At 45.2% G+C, this 9,161-nt stretch overlaps 1 long non-coding RNA gene across 1 annotated transcript; it reads left to right on the top strand.

Annotated features, from left to right (window-relative positions):
* The first annotated feature begins 5,955 nt into the window (after positions 1-5,955).
* Positions 5,956-8,512, top strand: LOC310694704. The gene is made up of 2 exons (XR_014519799.1): positions 5,956-6,152; positions 7,682-8,512. It is a non-coding gene; the product is annotated as an uncharacterized lncRNA (long non-coding RNA).
* The last annotated feature ends 649 nt before the right edge of the window (positions 8,513-9,161 follow it).

Below are 9,161 nucleotides of genomic sequence, written 5' to 3'. Positions count from 1 at the left end.
GTCTGGGGGCATCCACATTTTAAGTAGCATGTAAAACAGCATCTCCATCCCAGGCTAGTGCCACACTTTTAACATTTGGGGGGCGGGAAATGGTTCCGGTACTGCGTACCCTTGAATACCGCCAGAACAAAAAGCACTGGATATGTTAATTGCATGCTACCTGTCAAATCACCAAGTGATCTGTTCTGAAAACCTTAGTATGTTACTGCTAGTTAGCAGAAAGTTGTCTTTTCTTAAATTAACATGTCCCTCAGTTTTGGAGATGAGCCCAAAGGTGTTGTTTTTCCACCTCATATGCTACCCTTCCATTGTAAAAGTAACTTCTGCAGGGAAGCTGGAGGTCCTGCAATTTTGTGCCTCAGGCTATTGTTGTAGCTGCTCTTCTCTTCCAGAAGGCTGCCAGGAATTACCTTTCAGCTGCAAAAAAAGTAACTTTACCTGCTGCTCTAAAATTAGATAAGTCTTCTAACCAACCCGAAACCAGAAATCAGGGAATAGTGTCTCTCTCAGTTCTGTGAGAAGGCTGTATATATAAATATTTTTATACTGTGCGTGTATTGTAAATTTGCATTCTTCTGAGTTATAGTATGTGTTGCATCGAGATATTTAGTGTGCAATATACTTGTATTTTGTATACAGTGGTACCTCGGGTTACATACGTTTCAGGTTACAGATGCTTCAGGTTACAGACTCCGCTAACCCAGAAAAAGTACCTTGGGTTAAGAACTTTGCTTCCGGATGAGAACAGAAATTGTGCTCCAGCGGCACGGCGGCAGCGGGAGGCCCCATTAGCTAAAGTGGTGCTTCAGGTTAAGAACAGTTTCAGGTTAAGAATGGACCTCCGGAATTAATTAAGTTCTTAACCTGAGGTACCACTGTACAGAGTTGAACTAGATTAGGTTCTACTCACTGTATTCTTTCGTTGTCAGTATCAGAACCAAGTAGGTTGGCAAGGAGAGCCCTTAACGGAAGACTGCATCATCTGATTACACCACAACTCCTCCCCTGAACCCAACCACCTGAGTCTCTTTAAGAGGGCAGTTGGGTGTGGCAAATCCACAAAACAAGGCCCATCGATCCTGGTCCATTCCCAATCAAATGCACGGTGAATCAAAAATTTCCCTTGTCCCTCAGGAAATCCAGGAAGTTCCCTAGTATAAACGAGCTTCTTTCTCGAAATGCCTTGCTTGTTAAGCCTCTGAATGAAGTATCCAGAGATCACTATTGGGAATGTTCCATTGCACTCATGATGTTGCGTTTCCAGATTTCCCAGACTGCATCTCGTTGGCCACTGTGAGAACACAATGCTGGACTACACAGGCCAGGAAGAGAGGAAACTGTGTTTCTGGACTCCAGCTCCCATCATCCCTGCCTTTGGCCATGATGCCTGTGGCTGACAGGGGATGGAGTTCAACGACATATGGCGTGGCCTTGGTTCTCCATGATCCCCCTGAGATAGGTTTTTTTTCTGCATGAATAGTGTGACCTATATATAAACCACATAAAAGCTTTGGAAGAAGTTGCAAACCTGGGTGGTGCCACTGATTCAAGGTTGTGGTGGTTCACACTTACAGTAATGATCACTGATTAGATCTCATGCCACTCTTAATCCCTTGCAAAATATGAGGTGTGCTTGGGTAACGATGGGGTTTTCTTTGAGTGGGTGGGTGGCTCTAGTCTGGCAACACCTCTGAAAGAATTCCAGGGGGATTCTGGAAAATGAATATGGCTGTGCATTGGATCCAGCTGATGCCCAGATCCCAAACTGAATTAGGTCCACCTATAGGTGTGCCACCTTGCCTTCGTGATTGAGGGGCCACACAATGTCACCACGTCGTGTGTGCATGCCTTGCACCATGTGTGCATGATGTCAGCATGTTGTGTGCGTGCACCACAGTAGAAATTTATGGGGGACTGGCCCCTTCATTGAATTTTTTTGGGGTGGGGCTCAGTCCCCATGGTTCCACATAGATGTCATCCCTGTCCACCTGGGATTCAGCTGGATAGAGTTCAGGTTGAGCCTTATTACTCCATGTCAGAATGGATCCACCATGAGCAAACAGCCTTGGTCCAGTATACCTGAAGGAGCGTCTCCACCCCCATCGTTCTGCCCGGACACTGAGGGCCTTCTGGTGGGTTGGATAACTCCATACCCTCCAACATTTCTCCTATGAAAATAGGGACATCCTAAGGAAATGTGGGACATTCCAGGATGAGTACGTTTCCGAGCACAATTCAAAGTGTTGGTGCTGACCTTTAATGGCCTAAATGGCCTCGGTCCAGTATACCTGAAGGAGTGTCTCCACCCCCTTCGTTCTGCCCGGACACTGAGGTCCATTGCCAAGGGCCTTCTGGTGGTTCCCTCGCTGTGAGAAGCCAAATTACAGGGAACCAGGCAGAGGGCCTTCTCGGTAGTGGCACTTGCTCTGTGGAACTCCCTCCTACCAGATGTCAAAGAGAAAAACAACTACCAGGTTTTTAGAAGACATCTGAAGGCAGCCCTGTTTAGGGAAGCTTTTAAAGTTTAATAGACTATTGTATTTTAATATTTTGTTGAAAGCCACCCAGAGTGGCTGGGGAAGCCCAGCCAGATGGGTGGGGTATAAATAAATTATCATCATCATCATCATCATCTGATGCTATCAAAGAGTAGTGGTGGTGGGGATCTTGCAGTGAGAATGGAAGGGAGAAGGAGATGTCTGCATTTCCTTCTCTCCAGCAGTGGCCGATATGGTGGCATTGCTCCCCTTCAGTTCAACCCATCAGGTTCCCTGCTACCTCACCACTTCTCCTGTTGGTTAGGTGCAGTGATGTGTGGCATTGGGAAGTCAAGTAAGCCACCTTACCACACCCTGCCAACCACCACCACTTCTCCCTCTCCCCAAAATGGATGTCTAATTATGGTTCAACATGTGGTGCTGGGGAGAGAAGGTTGGTTGGTATCTGCATTTCTCAGGAGCGTCCTTTTGGGGGTGGTGTGAAACTGCTGGAAGGTTATAGCTCCTGCTGTGACTGCAGAGACCGATGTGAGTAAAGCAAGTTTTGCTGCAGCTGGGGCAGATGAAGGCATCCGGTTGTGCTGCTGCAGATGCACCATGGCATTTTTTCTTTCTGTGCAACTCCTAGTGGTCATTCCTGTTCTGGTCACTGCTGTGGATACATGACCTGTTGATCTCCAGGCCCTGCAATCATCTTCAAGGGATTCCCACACAGCAGGCTGCGGTTGCCAGCCTTCATGTAGGCTTACAGGCATCTTTGTAAAGAAGAGTTGGTCAGCCAATAGGCTTGGTGCCAGAATCCAGCTCCCCATAGAACATGTCCTTGGGGAACCTGCCATCTTCCTTTCTGTGGACATGACTGAACTAGAGTAGACGTCAGTGCAAACATGCTAGAAATGTGGGCTTGGGAGAACACATCTTTGTTTGGGACTCAGTCCTGCTACGTGATGCCCAAAACCATTGCCTGCATGTGGACGGCATTGAGGCATTGCTTTGGGGCAGCTGTAAGTTGCCCAAGACTCACTTCCATAAAGCAGCATGCTCAACATGCAAGCCTAGTAGACCTTCATCTTGCTAGTGGATGTTAGCATCACATTCCCCCATACCCTGGCTTGCCAATATGATTGGCCTTGCCAATATGCTTGTCCAGCTCATTGTCAGTGGAAAGGTTGCTGGCTATGATGGAACCCAGGTAGACAAAATCATCTACTACCTCAAGCATGTGGTCACCAATGTGGATGCGTGGAGTGCTGACAATGTCCTAACCCAATATGGAGAGACTGTTTAAACCCTAATTAAAATGTGCATGCTCCCTGTCAAATTCAGCTGGGATGTGTCAGCACAGCATCATCCTGAGTCAGATGAGATGCTCTCTGATTAGGACTCAGATACTGTTTAGTGTGCACTGTTTAGAGTGAATTTTCTCAACCATTTCATGTGCCTTCAGGCTTGCAGACATTTTGGATGGAGGTGTTTTTATGACTCAGCTAAGTCTTCGTTTTAGGACCTATAGAAGGTGTGCTCTGTAGAAGATCGCTCTCCTCATCTCATCTAAGAAATGCCTTTCATAAGCTCAGCCATACGCCCAATTATTTCTGGTTTCTTCATTCCTTTCCAGTAAAAGGTGTGTGAAGAAGAAACGGCTTCGCCCACTGACGCTATAACAGAGCATGTCTGTGTGCCAAACTAATAAAACTAAAACACCTGTTAAGGATGCCAGTTTTCATTGCTTGCCAAATAATCAGATGATGAGACTCCTCAAAAGACTGGAAAGAGTAGTGATAGGGTGTCATTTTCTGATCTAGGCCCACTACAGTCCTCTTTTTTCATTGCACATTCAAGATGGTTTGCACTCGCAAGTGTATTCTGCATTCCAGTTGATCTGCACAGTCAAAGCTTTCAGGCATGAGTAGCAATCTGTGCTAGGTCTGAAGCTTCCAGAAAACACTTCAAAACTTTTCCTACCACAAATGTTCCATTAAAAAACAAACAAACTACTGTCTGTGATGTGCTGTGATGTCATGGCACCATGCCAATGTTTCAAACAGAAGCCATATATTTGGGAGCAGAGCAGGTTTAGCACAGCAGTCAATGCCTGAACAGTCAAACTGTAAAAGCAACAGTATGATGTCACAGTGCAAATAACTTATCTTCTGATATACATAAAAATGTAAGGCTGTCATCATGCAGCCTGCATTGGCAGATCTGTAGTTGCATGGAGTGGGAAGGGGGAGCTTTAGGTGTTAGGGAAGGATGATGAGGAATGGTGGGAAACTCTGTTCGTAGAACCCATAAGGAAGCTTCAGAAGAGGAAGGCTCAGAGCCAGGGGAGTGGTGGTGGGATAATGAAGACAAGTCAGAGGATGAAGGGGTGGAGTGGGGCAAAATCCTTGTATGCTGAAAAAGCAACAGGCTTGAGTGAGAGAGACGAAGAACAGGCAGAAAGCTCTGCCGATGTAGGACAGGCAGCTGAGGAGGTGAGAGCTGAGGCTGCTACAGATTCTCAGGAGCCTGCCATTCCTACTGTAATCAACTCCCCTCCGCTCTTGTCTCCAAGGGCACGGAGGGCTTTGCATTTTGCAGAACAAGGAACCCAGAGGTCGCAGGGCAACCCCCTCGCTGATGGAGTTTAAGACTGCAGGGTAAACAGCTGGAGAGAGGGGAACTGGGAGGCTCAGGTCAACAGTTCTGGCAACTGTTTTATTAGGGGTCAGTCTTGCCAGAGGTTTTTCTTTGTATTCTGTTTCCTCGAATAAAGAATCAACATTATTGCTCTGAGTCTCCATTCTTCATTGTTTGTTTTTTTTAAAAAAACAACCCTCAAAGTGGTTTACAAAAGGGATAATTTTTAATTTCACCACGCCTACCAGGTTGAGTTAGTTGTGTAAGTGTGTGTGTGTGTGTGTGTGTGTGTGTATATATATATATATATATATATATATATATATATATATATGCAATGTTTCCTTATTGTATTTGCATGTTAAGGATAATGCATTCCTCTTCTCCATAGTTTTATAGCTTTTAGCAGTGCTTGTAACCTACTATTTTTTTTCTTACAGAAGGTTTTGATTAAATGATTCAGCAATTTGGTTAAATAAATAAATAAATAAACGTCACATCAGTGCCTGCCAGCATGGCTGATTGTTAAGGATGATGGGATCTGGAGTCTAGCAACATCTAGAGGGCCACAGGTTCCCCACCCCCTGATAATATTCTTATAGAACAGGGAGGGGGAATACGCAGCTGAAAATCTTCAATGTATTCTAAAAAAAACCCTTTCAGCACAATCCTCATGTGTCTACTTGGAAGTAAGCTCCATTGCGTTCAGCTGATATGGAATCCCAGCTTTATCGAGTAATCTCAGACACCCTTCCCATACCACCAGCCCACACTGTTTACCTGTTTCCTTTGCGAAGGGAAGGATGGGTGAAAAACACAACGTTAAACAGGGAAGTCAAAATAATTAGGGCGCTTCAGTGAAACAGCTGACAATTAAAGATCTAACGATTAATTTTTATTTCCTGGAATTAAGCAAGAGTTATTTCCTCTATGCACGCCAACAAACCATATAAAAAGGGATGTCTCCCAACAGATTGTTCCAGAAGCATCTGATACTCTGAAAGCATCTCTTTGGATCCAGCAGGAAGCCAGGTAAATTGTTCCCTGTTTGTGGGTTTCTTGCTTATAGAAATACTTCTCTGTAGGTTGTTAAATATCAGACTAACTTGATATTTTTTTTCTTCTCACCACTGAATTTTACCCAGAGTGAAATGTTGAGATAAATGTTCAACTTTTCCCCTGCACCAAATTCTGGAGGAATATTCAAAACGAGTGTTTCTGTCAAACTGTGGTTGGGTGTTCAGATGCCTCTCATGAATGGTCACCATTTCATGGGTGTTCTAGTCTTCATAAGAAAAGAGTCTCTGAATTTGGCAAGCTGAAATTGTTTAGAGACACAAGGTCTCTTTGGCATAGCTGAAATTGTTTGGAGACACATAAGAAAAGAGTCTCTGAATCTGGCATAGCTGAATTGTTTGGAGACACCAGGTCCCTAAAAATATTTCCTACAGAGAAAATTGTGGGGAATTTGGGGGGTTCAAACGGAACAGAGGGGGCTCTCCTCTACAGAGTCAGATCGGTGGTCAACCTAGCTCAGTACAGTACTGTCTACATTCACCAACAAGTGTTCTCCAGGATTTCAGACCGGGCCCTTCCCAGTCCTATCATCAGATGCTGGTGGTTGAGCGTGGAACCTTCTGGAGGGAACAAAAATAATATGATGAGCCACTTGAGTTATGGGAATTCAATAACTCTTCCTGCCCTACCTGGAGATCCTGGGGATAGAAACTAGGAGTTTCTGCATGCAAAGCAGATGCTCAGCCACTGAGGTATGGCCCCTTCCTCAAGTGGGCACATCCTCATCATGCAATGGAAGAGATGCAGTAGAAGGAAAGCAACATGCTTTGAGAAGGTGGATGCAGTGTATTGCAGAGGCATTCATTCTTGCCATGGAATCCCACCACAAGGGAGATCAGTTGCAGATTTAGGCAACAGTGTCCTTGCTATACCAGGTTGCCTATGATAGACCTCCAGTTTCAGAAGCAGGGAAGCCTCTGAATGCCAGTGCTGGGAAACAGCAGTGTAGAGAGTGCTGTTTCAACAAGGTCCTCTTTATGGTCTTCCCATTGGGTCCTCTCGCTGGCCACTGTGAGAACAGGATGCTAGACTGGATGAGCCTTTTGGTCAGATGTACAACTAAGATCAGGAACTTGGGCCAATTTTCTCTCTTCCCACCCCTCTCTCTGATAGACATATAGCCAATGGTGGGAGATGCCAGAGACAAAAGAGGGAGGAGTAATAAATGTAAATGACACCTTTTCTGCAGTGGGCAAATTTCTGCATGCAATCGCACACTCTTCTGTCTCTTCCTTTCAGAAAAGTGAGAGGCATTGACAGATTTTAAGAACACCTTCTAGGCAGGCAAAAAAAAGGGACTTGAAGCAGGGTCTGTGAGACCTTTGAACTATAGAGAAAAGGGGGTATGGCTCTCAAGAAGGATGTGTGACTTGGGAAGAGTTTGAAGGGCTAGTTAGAGGGGCCTGGATTCGGCACCTGGGTCTATGTCTGTTTTACTCCAATAAAAAGTAGATTATAATCACTGCATCCAAATGTCATTTCAGATCTACCCTCCCTGCTCCAACATGTCTTTCCTGAATGACAGTATGCTGTTGGAAGACTTCTATGAGCCAGAAATGGATGCATTCTCCAGCTTTGACTCCTTGTCTTATCAGTATCCAGGCTGCTACCCACAACGTCCACAGTTTCCTGGCCGGAGTTGGGGATGTCCTCGGGGGTATCGCCCCATCACAGGGTGCATCCCCTGCTATCCTGGTCTGCCGTGTCCTCCAGGGTACCGTGTCATAAGGATTTGTGTCCCTTTTGGCCGAGCTTCCTACCAAGGAAAAGGCTGGCCATGTTAATCTCAGAAACAACACTGACGGAACATCCAAGGAAGAAGATTCTGATCTCAAGATTCTGATCCTCGGCTTAATGAATGAACATGGTATTCAGAAATGCTGAGTGCTCCAGAATCCCCACTGTGCAACCTGTGGGATTTGTGAGGCCTCAGCACTTCTCTTACCAATCCAGATGCTGCTTTTACTTTAGTCCTTTCAGTTTTCCCTATCTTGGCATACTTATCTTAAGAGCAGGCTCCTGTTTCCCAGCCACACTTATCACCTTCTATTCCACCCATTACTGATGAACCAGGATCCTCTACCACAGCTCCTTCAACTATGAAAGATACTAAGTCAACATGGCCAAAGTGAAGACTGGTGGTCAACCCTGTTGGCTTGGCCTACAATCATTTATCAGCTTTGTCTTTGTGATGTCTACATGTCTGATTATTGTTTTTTCAGTGTTCCCTGTTGCATTTATCTCCAGCTGCCCTGAGTCATTTCCACTGACTCCTTCCTTCATTTTCACATTAAAATGTTCAGCATATTATAGAATGTTTCTGTTGAGTTTTCTTCCCCTCCTTCCACTTCATCCTCTGTCACAAGGTAACCAGTGTGGCATCTTACAGAATTTATGGTCTCCACGTCAAATTCGTCTCACCCAAGTTGTCATATGGTTAGAGATGATGGGACGTGGAGCTCCAGAACATATGGAGGGCACTTCTTTGAATACTCCTGCTCTATGACTCACGTGGGGGAGCCTTTGGCCAACAAAGATATTTTTGGACTATAAACCCCATCTTCCCTGAGCATTGGTCATGTTGGGGAATTGGCTGGGGAATTATTGGCGCTGTAGTCCAACAATGTTTAGAGGGCCAGAGCTTTTTGAAATCTAATTTTTCATTTAAAAATATTCCACATCACAAGGGGAAAGAGAGAGAAAAATGTATGCTCTATGGAAAGCTTTTCATCAAGCCCAAGGGCTATCTAGTTCAGCATCTTACATCACATACAGTAGTACCTCGGGTTAAGAACTTAATTCGTTCCGGAGGTCTGTTCTTAACCTGAAACTGTTCTTAACCTGAGGACCACTTTAGCTAATGGGGCCTCCCGCTGCCGCCGTGCGATTTCTGTTCTCATCCTGAAGCAAATTTCTTAACCCGAGGTACTATTTCTTGGTTAGCGGAGTCTGTAACCTGAAGCG

The sequence above is a fragment of the Podarcis liolepis genome (genome assembly GCF_965112155.1).
Source record: "Podarcis liolepis genome assembly, chromosome: 15".
Taxonomy (NCBI): Eukaryota; Metazoa; Chordata; class Lepidosauria; order Squamata; family Lacertidae; genus Podarcis; species Podarcis liolepis.
This window is presented reverse-complemented; position numbering and strand designations above follow the sequence as displayed.